This window comes from Tamandua tetradactyla (assembly GCF_023851605.1).
Source record: "Tamandua tetradactyla isolate mTamTet1 chromosome 1 unlocalized genomic scaffold, mTamTet1.pri SUPER_1_unloc_1, whole genome shotgun sequence".
Lineage (NCBI taxonomy): Eukaryota > Metazoa > Chordata > Mammalia > Pilosa > Myrmecophagidae > Tamandua > Tamandua tetradactyla.
In genome coordinates this window covers 2,136,730-2,152,473 of record NW_027518237.1, presented here as the reverse complement: position 1 = coordinate 2,152,473, position 15,744 = coordinate 2,136,730, and the positions used below count along the sequence as shown (strand labels likewise).

General features: G+C 40.8%; 1 long non-coding RNA gene across 1 annotated transcript in view; it reads right to left on the bottom strand.

The window, feature by feature from the left end:
* Positions 1 to 13,941, bottom strand: part of LOC143672686 (uncharacterized) — a 36,675-nt gene extending 22,734 nt beyond the window's left edge. The window contains exon 1 of the long non-coding RNA XR_013169944.1: positions 13,714 to 13,941. This is a non-coding gene — a long non-coding RNA (uncharacterized LOC143672686). The remainder of the gene's footprint in view (positions 1 to 13,713) is intronic.
* Between the last annotated feature and the right edge of the window lie 1,803 nt (positions 13,942 to 15,744).

Below are 15,744 nucleotides of genomic sequence, written 5' to 3'. Positions count from 1 at the left end.
ATCCAGAAGTTCAGGTGATTATCTGGCCTTTATATAACTTGCTTAATGTGAAAATAGGGTTGTAAATCTCGCAAGATTAGTCCATCTTTTGAGAATTCCAGTACTCCCTGCTATCAGCTAGAAATGCTCTAGGAATAGCCTCCATTAAAACACATTTATAATATGGTTCACAGTTTCTGAACCCTCTTTGTTCAATAGGCTACAGTAAGTTCAAGAGCAGAATTAAACATATCTTTTCATTCCATCCCCTTTGGAGACTTAGTCAAACCATTTTTTTAACCCTGTGCCTCTGTCATCTTACCTGTAAAGTGGCCACAGCTCTAAAGGGGTATAGTCTAAAGGTATTGCTGAAGAGATATTGAGAAGCTTGAGAGTGTCATTGTCTTCATTGGTTTTGGTACCAACAACATTTGATCTGTCATTCCAAAGATTTAAGATGATATTTTGTTTCATCCTGGGCAACCGTGCAAATAAAAGAATGGAAAAAGAAGTCCAGACAAACTGTTACTGCCAAGGAGGCACAATTATGTTGTTGTAATATTTTAGTTTGCCTGGGTGCTATGACAAATATTATACAGTAGGTTGACTTAATTGAGAGCAATTTATTGTCTCATAGCTTCAGAGGCTAGAAGGTGTTCTTCCTCTCAGGTTTTGTAGTGTTCCATTGTTGGTTTGACACACGTCTTTTGGGTTTCTTGCCTTGAATCCCAGCCTCAAGTCACATGGCAATATCTTCTCCTTCTTTTTTGTTCATGTCACTTTCTTGTTCTACTTATAAATCCTCCAGTATCCATATTAAAACCCACCTACTTTCAGTTGGACCATATCTTAACTAAAAATTGCATCTACAATGGGTCCTTTTCATACTGCGTTCATGACTACAGGAATGCAGATTAAGATTACAAACGTGTTTTTGTTCACTTTTTTGCTTTCACCCTGGGAGCATAACTCAATCAATCACAGGTAGATTTTGGACAAGGTTCCAGATATCCTCGAGCCCTCTTCATTACCCTTTCATAGAATTCTGAACACCATAGACTAATGAATAAGTTCCTTCTGTCCTATATAATTGGGGTGGCATTTGGCAAAACTGAAATTGGAGTACTGTGTATTAAGACGTATCTTTAAAATAGTGAAAACTAATGAGATGTCATGTACAGAGAAAACAGCAGTGTCTGAAGATGATTCTGTGGAGGGAACAGTTCTGCTCATCAAAGGCATGTGAGTGGCTCTGATTCCAAACATGCTAGGTGAAATCTGGTTTCAGGAATCACCATGAAGCTTCTAGCCTAACACACAGCATTCAAGTAAAATATATATTTTGACTAGGCCATAATGAATTCTACGCACTCTTATAATGATGCATTATACCCCATGCAGCATTTCAATTCTTACTTTTTCCTTCTCTCTGGATTCTTTCCAAGACAGAGTTAGTACAGAGGTATATAGGAGAATGCAGAGGACCTCAATCTCCAGGAAAATTGAGATCTCAACAATTACTTTCTAGCTGAAAGTATCCAGACCAATTTAACTTCTTTGTATAGGTATGGTTTGGAAAAACCAAGAGGAAGGATTCCTAATTATCCAAATATCCTGCATATGTGGCAACAATTATCATTAATATTATGGGGATTCCTCAGCATGGCTGAGGAAAGAGGCCCAGCTGACAAATCCCATGGCCATAATACATATGTGCAGGTCTCAAGACATTCTGGGGTCCCTGGAGTTCACTCATTTCATTACTATTGTGAATAGAGGACAAAATTTAATATCCCCATCATTTTGCATCAGCTAAATTACTTCTTCCTTTCCTTAAAATGGACAGCTTGTAATTGAGTCTATAATGTGTGCATCATGAGAAGCTGAATATATTTTTGTGGTTTACCAGGATCATATAGGTTGTGGGTCTAGGCTTGACTCATATTTCACATCAACAACAAATTTTAAAATAATCCTAAGCAAATCGGGATCAACTGTTAAAGGAGGACACCTGCTATCCTCACCTCATGTGGTTCTGATATAGCATAAGAGAAATTAATATGTCTAAATGCATGTAGATATTTTTAATGATATTTGTACACAGGTTAGAAAAACACTCTACAGAATATACTGGGCAATATATCACCAAAATTGTTGATATATCTCCCTAAAGTAGAGTGCAATTCCCCCATTAAATCTACTTCTCAAAATCCATACCTGAAGATAGATATCAGAGAATTCTAAATCGAGGGTCTGCTTCCTTACAGGACCCTGCCTCTCCATACTTCTCCTTTCACCTTTTCCATACTCCCTGATTCAGTAAACCTCGGTGATTCATTCATAAACTTTTCTTTCTTTACCTTTCTTTTTATTGTATAATATATATGTACAAAGCAAAGGAATAAAACAGCAATAATTTTCAAAACACTGGTTAGCCAGCAGTAACAGGACCCATTCTAGAGTTTGTCATTGGCTACCACACCATCATCTCAGATTTTTCTTTCTAGCTGTTCCAGAACATGGGAGGTGAGAAGTAATATATACATGTAATTGTATCATCACAGTCACCAATTTTTTCTTTTTTGTGAGAAATGACTATATTAGAAAAAAGCAGTACGTTTCAAATCACATCACAACAACTAATTGTAGACCAGATTTCAGAGTGTGGCATGGGTTACAATTCCAGTTTTTGCTTTTCTCTTCTACCTACTGTAGGAAACTGGAGACAAAAAGAAATATCTATATAATGATTCAGCAGTGACACTCATTTGTTAAACCCTAACTCCACCATCACCTTTTACCTTTCTCCCACTTTTGAGGGTATTTGTAATATGCCCATTCCAACTCTTTAATGTTGGAATTCACTGTCAATGATGTGGGGAAGGGAGATGGATCTAGATGATTTTTTGGGAGGCTGGGCCTGTTAGTTTTCAGGACACATCTTGTGGCAGGACCAATCTGAAGGTTGTAGGTTTCTGGAAAGTTACCCTAGTGCATGGAGTCTTTGTAGAATCTTATCAATTGCCCTAAGTGTTCTCTAGGATGGGGTGGGAAAGTTGTGGTTGAAGTTTCAGAAGTTATGATATGTAGCAATGTCTTACTGACGTTTCCATAAGAGTGAACTCCAGAGCAGCCTCTCAACCCCATTTGAGTTTCCTCAGCCATTGTTACCTTCTTTGTTACACTTCATCTCCCCCTTTTGTTCACAATGTCATCTTTGATCCCATGGCATCAGGACCAGATGCATCTCTGGGGGTCATATCACATACTGTCAAGGAGACTGTCAACCCTGGATGTCATGTCCCACATAGGGTGAAGTACAGCAATTTCACTTTCAGAGTTGGTCTTAAAGAGAGAGAGAGACCACATCTGAGCAACAAAAGAGGTCCTCCAGAAGTAACTCTTAGGCATACCTATGGGTAGGCTAAACTTCTTCATTGGGTACATATGATACACAGGAACAAGCCTCAATATCAAGGACTAGGTCTATTGATTTGGGTGTCGCTAATGTTTGACGTTCAGGGGGTTCCCAATAGGCAAAGCTTAATCATTCCATATTTTTCTGCCAAGCCTCAAGGCCCTTTGCCAATACTTTATGTTTATCTGCTTAATATATTCCAGGATGTATCCAGGCATTACATTAAGCCATACAGGATTAAAGGATCTCATTCTTATTTTGGACTCCCTGTGTTTTGATTCCTTAAATGAGCTATGCAGATAGCTTGAGTTGGATTGTTGTGATGAAATGTAGTTTCTAGACAAAATAAAGCTTTCTTCCTTTGATCTCAAAGAGTAGGTGAGGTTCTAAAATATAGATGAGGCCTTTCTTACCCATGTGTTTTGAATTATCTTAAGTCCCACCTGATCAGCTTTGCCCTTTTCTCTAAATACCAGGTTATATGTATACTTAAGGGATTCTCAAAATCCAGAATGATTACCACTCTTGACTAATTGTGACTGCTGTAAGACCTGGCAATCAAGGCCTCTGCTTTCTTCTAAGCATTTGCCAAAGGAGACCATATAAGAATTCCTCTTTGGTTTCTGGCTTATTTGCTTAGAGAGAGAGAACCCATTCTTTTCACCCAGCAAAATAGCATCCTTTTATTGATTTTGTGATTCTATCACATTCTGTATACTCAAAGCACACTTTCTCGAATTGTTTATTTTCTTCATACGACTCTCTCTACTATGTTCAAGGTTTTAGGTACAAATTCAATGCCTATTTTTTTCTATTCCCTGCAATCTGTTGTTTTTTTTTTCTAAAAAAAGGATTTTAACCATAAATTGCTTATTAAATAGTTATTAAGTATTTCAGACCATATAATGTGGAGTGTGATGAACAAATAAGGAGAAATACACTGGTTTTGGATTATTTCTACTAATATAGTTTGTAAATACAAGAAGACTCATTTAAAACATTTTTTTTGCACTGCTGATGCATCTAATTTTAAAAAGTTCTATATTTTTCTAAAATAATTTCAGTTTGCTATTATACAAACTAGCTCTTTGGAAAACTAAGATGGACTAGAAGATTGTCTTTCATGTTCTCCTAAAATCCTTTCCAGGAAAGGGCATGTTCACTTAGGGCCTCTAGTTATGCTTAAGGAGACAGCAGCAGAGGAGTGCAAGCTGATGCAGTTTCTACCTCCGGGTAATATTTGACAATCCCCCATTGCTGAATCACTTTACAGAAAACCTGTGACTGATAGAACTATTTCAGAGAATTGGAGGTTACACATTTCTACAACCTCCACAAGAGATACAGTGGGGGAAACTCTCCTGATTTTTGAAAGAAAAATTGCATGAAGAAGTATGATATTCCTAAGAATTACATTGCCTGGAAGGTTATTCAAAAAGAATTGCCCCGTTTGATGTTGGTGCTGGTTTGAGAGGATGTATATACCCTAGAAAAGCCAAATTTTAAAGTGAATCTTACTTTCTAAGGGCAGCCATTTCTTCTAATTCCCATTTACTATTGTATGCTTGAAATCTTAATTAGATCATCTCCCTGGAGATGTGACTCAATCAAGAGTGATTGTTAAGCTATATTAGGTAGGGACATGTCTCCACTCCTTGTAGGTGAGTCTTGGTTAGCTTAGTAGAATCCTATAAAGGAGGAAATATTTTGGAGAAAGTTTGAAAATTTGAGAAAGCAGAGAACAGCAGAGCACATGAAACAGACAGTCCACCAGCCAATGACATTTGGAAATGAAGAAGGAAAATGCCTCCTAGGGAGCTGGAGAGGAAGCTAGCAGATGATGGCATGTTCACCATGTGCCCTTCCAGCCAAGAGACAAACCCAGACCATGTTTGCCAGTACTTTTCCAGAGGAGAGAGAAACTCTGACCATACTTGCCAGGTGCCTTTCCACTTGAGAGAGCTCCACTGGTCTTCTTGAGTCTACATATCTTTTCCTGGATGCCTTCAATTGCGCATTTTTATAGACTTGCTTCAACTGTGACATTTTCTTGGCCTTAGAATGGCCTTAGAAGCAACTTATTAAATTTACCTTTTGAAAAGCCATTCTATTTCTGGTATATTGCACTCTGGCAGCTGGCAAGCTAGAAGAGATCTTGGGGCCAGAAGTGGGGTAATCCTGTGCGTTGCAAATACCAAACATGCTGGAATGGCTTTTTAAATGGATAAGGGAAATATTTGGGAGGAGTTGTGAGGAACTTGACAGAGGACACCTGGAAGGCTTTGAAGAGACTGTTGGAAGAAATGTGGACTCTTAAGATATCTGTGATGAAGCTCTAGACTGATATGAGGTATGTGTTATAGCAAATTGGAAGAAAGGGGATCCCTATTTTTAAATGGCAGATAATCTGGCAAAGTTGACTAAGAACTTCACCTGGAAAGCAGATTTTAAAAGCCATGAACTTGGATATATAGCAGAAAAGATTTTCAAATTCAATGCTGAAAGAGCAGCCTGGTTTCTCCTCACAGCTTAAAGCGAAATGCTACAGGAAAGAGATAGGCTGAGAACTGAACTGAGTACAGGGAAAACAGAAACTGATGTTCTGAGAAATTCTGGGCTTCCAGGAGAGGACACCCCAGAGAGCGGTGCTTCACGTGAAGATTTGTTCAAATGCAAATACAGTCAGCCATTTCAGAGAAAGCCAGGGTTGGACATGGAGTTATCCAGGAAGGACCTGTGGAAACTCCTTATGTCTGATGGGCATGATCCAAGGGTACTGCAAAGAAAGCCAACAAGAGTGCTGTGGGATCTGTGTAAACAGAGTCACTGCCTGTCTGGACAGTGGGGCTCAGAGAAGAGTCACATTGGGGAAAAATAACTTCAGATGCACTGTCACGGAGGCTGAGGTCTGAAGTCTGAAGTCAAGAAGCCTCAGGCCCGGAGAGCAGACCCACCCAAGCACATGCAGAGGGTGAGTTTGTTCCAAAGGCAGAGGATGGGCCTTCCACCTCATTGCAGTGCAAGAGTCATGCCTCCTCAGGCCTTGGAGAGGGTGAAGCGTATTCCTTGGGATCTGGGGAGAGCCTGGCTGTCACCACAGGGAGGGCTTGAGCATGTGCCTCAGAGATGACAGAGAGCCCAAGTGCAGCCACAATCTTTGAAGAGGGTGTGGAGCAGAGAAAAAGGTGGTCTCCCCAATGTCTCCCAAAGGGCGTTTGGAGAAAGAAGGCCTCTGCATAGGCCCTTGGAAAGGGTGGGACTACTGCACTCTAAAGCACTGAAAATAAATCACTCCCAGACCTTGAAATCGAATGGAATTTATCTTGTGCGTTTTTGAAACTGCATGGCTCCAGTGACCGCTGTGTTCCTTCCTCCCTATGGAAATGGATATATGTATCCTATGACTGTTCTTCCTCTGTATGTTGGCAACAGATAACTAGGTTTGAGTTACACAGGTCCAGAGCAAGATGATCATTTTGCCTTATAACAGACCATGGCTGTAATTAACTTTGATAAGATTTGTACTGTTTCAAATGTTGTATTTCATTTGTATTGCTACTGAAATGGTTTAAGGTTTTCTGGTATTGTGATGGAATGAATGCATTTTGCATATGGAGAAGTATGTCTTTTGTAGGTTCAGAGGGTTGAATGCGCTGGTTTGAAAGGAAGGATGTAGCCTAGAAAAGCCATGTCTCAATCTTAATCCCATTTTGTAAAGACAGCTGTTTCATCTAATCCCTGTTCCTATACAGTATGTTTGAAACTTGAATTAGATTATCTCCCTGGAGATGTGATTCAGTCAAGAGGGTTTGTTAAATTGGATTAGGTGGAGATGTGTCTCCACCCATTTGGGTGGGTCTTGATTAGTTTACTGGAATCCTAGGAAAGAGGAAACATTTTGGAGAATGTGGGAGATTCAGAGAGAGCAGACAACAACAGCCAGGAGAAGGTGAGAGCCCACTAGCCAGCATTAAAGGCCGAAGAATGATATTGCCTCCGGGCGTTTTCATTTCATTCATGAAACAGGCAGCCAGGAGAGAAAGCTAGTGATGATGGAATGTTTACCATGTGCCCTTCCATCTGTGAGAGAAGCCCTGACTGTGTCCACCATGTGCCTTCTCACTTGAGAGAAAAACCCTAAACTGTATTTGCTTTCCTGTATCAATATATTTTTTCCTGGATGCCTTAGACTGGACATTTTTATCAACTTGCTGTAATTGGGACATTTCCAGGGCCTAAAAACTGTTCACTTGCAACTTATTAAATCCCCCTTCTTAAAAGCCATTCCATTTCTGGTGTGTTGTGTTCTCACAGCTTTGGCAGACTAAAACAACTTTATACTGAGTATGAATGAAAAGAATCCTAGAGATTTGAATAGAAAATGTAATGAAGTTCAAAAGTGAAAAGCTAAGATTGAACTACTTGGGAGCCTTGAGCCACAAAAACAACTCATTGATGATGACTATTACAGGAAAGATTCCTACTTTGAGACTATGCACCTGCAGTATGTTAAGGGCAACAGGCACTTTTGGAGAAGCCACAATAAAGCTGCTTTATTCCTGAATGCCAACAATGATAATGCATGTTGACTTTTGTGTGCTAACACGTTTTATCAAACAACTGCCAAAAACTAAGCCTCATAAATTTGTGCCATCCGCCAAAGGAATAGAGTGCAATCTAATATGGAAACTGTGAACTACCACAAACTAGTACTTTGTAGGATCACCAACAGACTGTAATAGTTTCCTTGGAAATTTAAAATATCCTGTGGTTCTCCTTTGAGTTCTCAGCGGTGCCTCAAGGGTACTGTGGTGAATGGTTTGGGAATTGTGGGCACAAGGTATCTCTGCTGCATATAAAAGTAGAATGGTTGAATTGAGGAAAAGCACTTTATGATGGCTTGGGTCACAGGCTGAACAGCCATCTTTCTCACAGAACTACTTTGATTTGAAATATCAGCTGGCTGCTACAAACAATGGTTGCTCGGTCTTGGGTACGTGGGTAGATACTTATGCCAAAATGAATGAAATGAGCATGTTACATAATGGAAGACTTCTTTCCCAGTGATAAAGTTGAAGCTTTCATGAAAATATTGGAATTTGTAAATCTTGTATGTGCCACCAGAACCTTGATAGACTGATAGGAAGAAAGGTGATTTCTAAAATATTGCTTAACTGTGTCAATATTTTTAGCATCCATATAACTTGTTAACTAATGTTTTTCAGATGACAAGTATTACAAAAAAGATGTGACTTAAATATTCATCAAAGTACAAAGTCAACAAATAGATTTCAATGGATTGGATTACAAGAAGTTCACCAATTCCACATTGCATCTAGCCTTTCCAACTATATATGTGGTGAGGCCATGTTTTCCCGATGTCCTTCAAAGAAAGTAACATAGGCAGTTGATGAAATGCTGAAGCAGACATGAGAATTTAGTTTCTTTCTGTCAGGCACTAAAGACATTTCCAAAAATGTAAAATAATGCCACTTTTTCTCATCAAGTTTTGGCACAGTCTTTTCATTAAAATATTAAGACACCACCTAATCCCAGCAGTCTCTTTGGAATTACTTGTTAAGTGTTGATAGGATATCTAATGCCATTGAGGATGGCAAAGAAAGCAAGAGGTAGTTTTGTGTGAGTGTTGAGGGGGTGGGGAGTAGGCATCCTTACAGGGGATCTGAAGGTCCTGTGGCACCTTCTGGAAAGTCCTGGTTGAGTCCCGGAGAGGAATGGGAGCAAAAAGGCTAGTTAGGCCTCAAAGCTGCTCTGGAGGAAAGGGGTGCCTGGAGGCTTTGGGAGGAAGAGAAGATGGGAAGTAGAAGCAACCTGAACTGGATCCACCTGTGAGGGATGGTGATGTACTCGTGAGATTACGGTAAGTACTGGGCTTCAAAGTAGGGTTGTGGGGTGCTCAGAGGGGAGGGAGTGTCTGGTGGGACAGTGGAGCAGGGTTCTGAATGGGCAAGAAAGTCTGGAACCTTGCAGAATTAGGAGGACTGCAAGGGGCTGAGCCATCCCCTGACTCTACTCCTCGCCTACCTCTTGAGCCCAGTAGCCAGTGGTTCCCATCTCGGGGGAGTCTGTGACACAGGAGGATCCAAGGCAAGAGCAAGGGATGGGCCTTAGACCTTTGGAATAACTGAAACCGTGAGTGGGAAATAAAAAACCGCACCCTGAGAGGTCAGGTCTATACCACACACCTCGCCAGAGAAGGAGGAGGAAGCAGCTCTACCACACACCACCACTGGTGGGGGGAGACAGCTATTGGGCCCCGCCACATCTGAGTTGAGCTGAGAGAAGCATCATGCCCCTCCCTCCAAGTGGGTGGACACGTGACCCCACAGGCACCCTCCCTGCCACCCCCACAGAGGTCTGACCACGCCCACCTTTCTTTCATCTTGTTGCCCAATGGGCAGAAAGAGTTAGGCCATGCCCACATTCCATGCTGCCTAGCACCTTCCTGGTCCCTCCCTTCCCTGGCTCAGTTACACATCAGCCTGGTAGCTAGCAGAGGCAATTTCACTGTGGTTGCTGGATTAGATGATGTGGCTCCCGGGTCCCCTTCCCTTACCCTACATGTCGGAAGAAACCTGACAGCAGAAATTGGCTTCAGCTAGAAAAATGTTACCGGAATTTCAGCTGAAAAACAATCTTCCCATTCCTCCCAGGGTGAAGACGGAAGAAAAGATCAAAAATGGCCCTGAAAGACCAACTTCTGGTGGCCACACACCTGATGATGCCCAAAGACTGTACCGCTCCTGCTTCACCGGCTGATGACACCATCCCTCCTGGCAGTGGCCACCTCACCTGGGCTAGTTTCCCATGTACCAGTGGCATGGCATCATCTAAGAACTATGATACCAAAAACTGTCCTCTTACCTTGGATGAAAGTGAGACTGCATCATCTACTGAGGGTCTGCAATAGACTCCATGACCCCTTAATGGGCTCATCTCTGAGTCCTCATCCTACATCAACGGGGAGTCCCAGACATCCTCGAACAACATGGACAACCTCGAGAGCCAATACCAAGAGCTATCACGAGCCCTGGATTCCAGGAGTCTTGCAATCAACTCTCTAACAAGATACAAGAGTTGAAACAAGAAAAGCAAGATGCTCTGAATCAAGTGGCCCAACTCAAACAAGAGTTTGAACAAAAGTTGAGAAAGGAGCAAGGAGCTGTAACACAACAACTGCAGATACACATTCAGACAATTGGGATTCTAGTGTCTCAGAATTCTGAGTTACACACAGCCCTTCTGCATGTTCAACAGGCTGTCAGGCAGAAAGCAGGAGAGGCAGGGGATTTGGTAAGTCACCTGCAATCTTCAAGGCAATGTGGAAGTGAGCTGGAGCAGATGCTGCCCACTGTCGCTGCTCAGCAGAAGCAGGTGGACAAGACCAACCAAGAGGTAACTGAAGAACATGATAACCTAAAAGTAGAGTTATATAAACAAAGCAGAAGCAGTGAGCCCCTGAAGCAACATAACTCAGAATTAAAAGAGAAACTTCGGGTTTTCCTCATGGAGAAGTCAGCCATGCAGCGAGGGATGGAGGAGCTGCACAAGACGCTGGAGATGATGCAACTTGGAAGACCATCACCGCTGCCACCTGGAGATCTCAACAGCAACCAGCAATTACAGCAGACCCTGGAGGAGTGGGCGCAGCTGGAGCTCCATGTGGCCTCCACTTAAGCCTTGCTTACCATAATAGCCCTTGCTCAGGGAAAGTATGTGAGGACTTTGTAGGTTGCTGTGTATGTGCATTCCAATTATGCACTCTGGAACTGGGGAAACAACCACAGACTGGGGTTGGGGTTCTCACTGGATCCACTGTGAGATGGACCTAAGCTAAAACTCAATCAATCACCTGACTTCCATAAGCCCCTATTCTGACTAGTGGACCAGAATGATAGTTTGGGTCTTCTGGAATTACTGTCACTTCTGAGTGAGTGTCTGATAACCTCAAAAATATCTCCAAAAGAAACATCCATTTCTTTTTCACAATGCACTATTACCCTGGTAATTGATCATAGGTCTCCTTGGGGAAGGCTTGGAGGAAGATTAACAGTATAAATTTTAAGCAGTGTAACAGGGTCCTTCCTTGAGGGTACCAGATCTTCCCCCCATTCAAGGGGCCCTAAGTCTGTAAACTGTCTCAACTCTGGGAATTAAAGAAAATTGATTCTCTGTTTTTGAAATTTAAGTTAGACTTTCATTCCCTTGACCCAGAACACTTCTGCTTAAACAGATCAAAGAAGAATTTAGTAGACTGTCCAACTATTTTATTTCTGGTACCCAGTGATCTACTAGCCAATGCCATAAATATCCATGAGTCAGATTATTTTGATGTCTGCCTTAAGTCTGTGGTCTATTATGGTCACAATCTCAACCTTGTCCTTGGTGACTAAATGCAGCCACATGGTTTCTCCCAACTCAGAATCTGATCACCACCATTGTTTTAGTTTGTTAAGTGGCCAGAAAGTAATATACAAAAATAGAAAGGTTTTTTTAAAGGGAATTTATTAAGTTGCAAGTTTACAGTTCTAAGGCCATAAAAATGTCCAAATTAAGGCACCTACAATAGGTTGGTTATCTGCACTTAAGAAAGGCTGATGCCATCAAGAAAACCTCTACCCACCATCTCTGAGGCATGAGGCAGTAGAAATCTTCCTGAACAATGAAGCAGAAGACCCACTCTCTGTTTCCAGGGCAAGCTCACCCTCTCAACATGTATAGGTTCATCTGCTCTCCCGGCCTGAGGTTTCCTGGCTCCAGACTTTATCCTCCATAGTTTTGCCTCTGAAGAAATTTTTATTTCACTTTGTCCTTTTTCTGGCCATTTTATTCTGGACTGGCAGTATTTCCATTTACACAGATACCACAACACACTTGTTTACTTTCTATGGGATATGCTGGGATCATGCCCATCAAAACAAATGACTTTCCATAGATACTTCCTGGATAACTTCATTTCAAATCCTTACTTGCCCTACAATAGTTGAGTGCTTCCATGTTTTGACAAATCATCACATGGGGTCCTATTCACTGGGGTCTCATGTTCTGGAAGCTTAAAATTCTCCAGAATACCAACTTCTGTCTTCTTTGTACCCAGGAGTTCATTTCTCAACTTATCTCTTTCCTCTTGCATTTCACTATAAGTTTCAAGGAGCAGCCAGACTGCATTTTCCACACCTAGCTTAAAATTTTTTTCTGCTAAATATCCAAGTTTATTGCTCTCAAATTCTGCCTTCCATCTACAAGAATAACTTCCTTCAAGTTTTCAATAACACATTCATCATTTCTGTCTAAGGGCTTATTAGAAGTATCTCTATCTTTAGAGCCCACATTTCTACCAACAGTTTTTTCAAAGCATTCTAGCCTTCTCTATCAAGATTTTCACAATTTTCTGGAACTGCCCCTTATCTATTCAAAAAGCCATTCAAACATATTTAGTATTTGTAAAGTACAGCAGCACCCTACTTCTCTGATATGCAATCTGCATTAGTTTTTTTAGCTGTTGGAATATGATATATCAGAAATGGAATGGGTTTTATAAAAGGGAATTTAATAAGTTACAAATTTACAGTTCTAAGGAAGTGAAAGAGTTGAAATTAAGGCATCCAGAGATAGATACCTTAATTCAAGGAAGGCTAATGCATCTGCAACACCTCTGCTGCTGGGAAGGTACACTGATCCATTGCTCCTGGATTCTTTTGCTTTTACCCTCTGTCATGTTGAGGTTCCTCACTTTACTTCTCCAGGGCTTTCTTTCATCTCTTGTTTCCCTTGACTCTCTCCAGGTCTGGCTTGATTAACATCTCATTGCAGCATCTGCTGGCCTCCATGTATCTCAAAACATCTCTGTGTCTGTTCTCCATGTATACACACCTCTGTCAGCTATGCTGTGGAGTTTCTGGGAGATCTGAGGCTTCTGTCATTTCTCTAAGATCTATCCTTTCTGCCATTTCTGGCACTCTCTCCAAAATATTTTCCTCTTTTAAAGGATTCCAGTAAGCTAATCAAGACCCATCTGGAGCAGGTGGAGTCACATCTCCATCTAATGAAAGTTAGTATCCATAATTTTGTGTGCCACACCTCCTTTGAGAAAATGTAATAAAAATTCTAATATACAGTATTGAATGAGGATCCTACCACATTGGATCGGGATTGAAACATGACATTTCTGGGGTACATGGTAATTCCAAACAAGCACCGTCTGTTAGTATTTTAGTCTACTTATAGGTCTGGAAACAAAAAAGGTAGTGGGGTTGGTCAAGAAAAGAATTAGAAATGTCTTTCAAGCCAATTACCTCATGAGATCGATTGCAGTTTCATCTGGTCCAACAGGATTAATCTCTCGAGACAAAGGTGTGAGGGTTGTTTCCTCAGAGGATGTGGTTACAGGTTTAGCTTTAGACATTTAAAGTTTAATCTTGTCAGGTACAGTTTTGACTGCAGACACCTTGGGTAGACTGGAGGTCATGCAGTTGTTTCCTCAAGGCAAGCTGCTGGCAGGGAGGCTGTTTCCTCAGGACAGACCATGATAGGTTTATCGAGCAAAGACTCAACAGGACCTAGCAATTCAATGGTTCCAATGCCATCATTAACAACCATTATCAACCCATGTGGCCCCATCCCACATTTCTGAATCCCATTCCTTTCCAATCAATACCTGCACTTTAAAAGCAGATAACCTTCAGGTTGAGAATTTAGTCTATGCTGTAAATCTGCTACTTGTACAATGAGACTCTCAGATTGAATTTAAAAGGAAACAAGATTTTCTCTCAGTGCACACATAGTAACCTTTGCATCTTTCATAAAAAGCTTAAGTAGTAAATGTGAAGCCTTCAATTCATCCCTTTCCTTTATAATTGTGTTGAGCATATCTAGAAACAACCTGCCAGCATCATTATACCTTAGAATTCCATAAAATTCCTTTAAGGTGTCAAAAACAATGTCACCAAGTGGCTTGGCTTGCATTAAGTGTACAATTAACAGAATCAGATGGAGATATTTTGGGTAACTCTATTGTCAAATCATGCTATGGATAGTCAATATTATTTTGACTATTAGAAATAGGGTTATTACTGTCTTTAAATCTAATCAGAGTAGGAAACTAAATACATAAAGACATTTTAAAGATTGTTTCTCTAGAACCACTCCTGGTACCAAAGCTGTATTAGTCAGGTTCTCTAGAGAAATGAAACCAACAGGATATAACTATAAATAGCATGAGATTTTATAAAAGTGTCTCAAACAACTGTGGGGTCCATAAGACCAAATTCCACGCAGCAGGCTGCAAGCGTGTAACTCTGATGAAGACTTTGGATGAATTGTACAGGAGAAGCTAGCTGGCTGAATAAAGATGAAGGTTCTCCCTTCTGACTGCTGATATCATTACCACCCCCTTAACAACTTTCAGCTGATTAGATTAAACATCTCTGCAGATGTTCACCTTAGCTGAGTGCAGACATAATAAGCCATAGCCATAATGAACTTATTGATGATTTATGTCCACAAAATGTCCCTGCAGAAAAAGTGTTTACATGACAAGACAACTGTGCCCCATCTCCTGGACAAGTTGTTACATGAACCTAACCATGACACAGGCACCCATCCAGATATTCCTGATGCCCCCACTACTTTTTGTTTCAACAAGCTAATGGAATAGGGCAGAATTTCTCTCCTGGTTTGAGCTTTTTGTGTAAGTCTACAATACTAGGTTTGATTGTTTATATTTTCTTTCTGGAAACCAGCTGCTAAGAGATCATTCAACAACTGTTTCCCTGTTACATGCTTGGGACCTCTTTTCAACTCTGATTTCCCCTTTCTGTCTTAATGCAGCCCCTATCTTCTCACCTTCTTATGCATTCCCAAGATTAGTGATGGCTTGGACTTCATGCAAAACCTAACTTCCTTTTATAGTGCTCAGGATGGGAACTAGGGATCCATAATATTGTCAAGGGGCTGATTGCAGGATGACATTTTTCATTCCAGCAGTGAGTAACTCTATATTAGGCCCTCTGCAATTTCAACAAAAATAGCTTATTTAATGCCCTGTAAGTATGTATCTCTGAATATAGGTGGTGCCTTAGTACAGGTGGTGTAGTTATGTTTGCTAATTTAGACATTTCATGATCTGGTAACACAATTCCTTCAATGCCTTTATAAACACAGAAGCCAGGTGGCAATGTCTTCCATCACCTTATGGTGAAATTTCATCTCTAGTTCTACAAGTTCTGTAGAAGTATAGTTTCTCACAGTTACATGTGAGTTATGGATATTTCTTTATCTGGATCTGAATTAGAGATCAGCTGGCTTTAATTGTAATGGTGATTAGG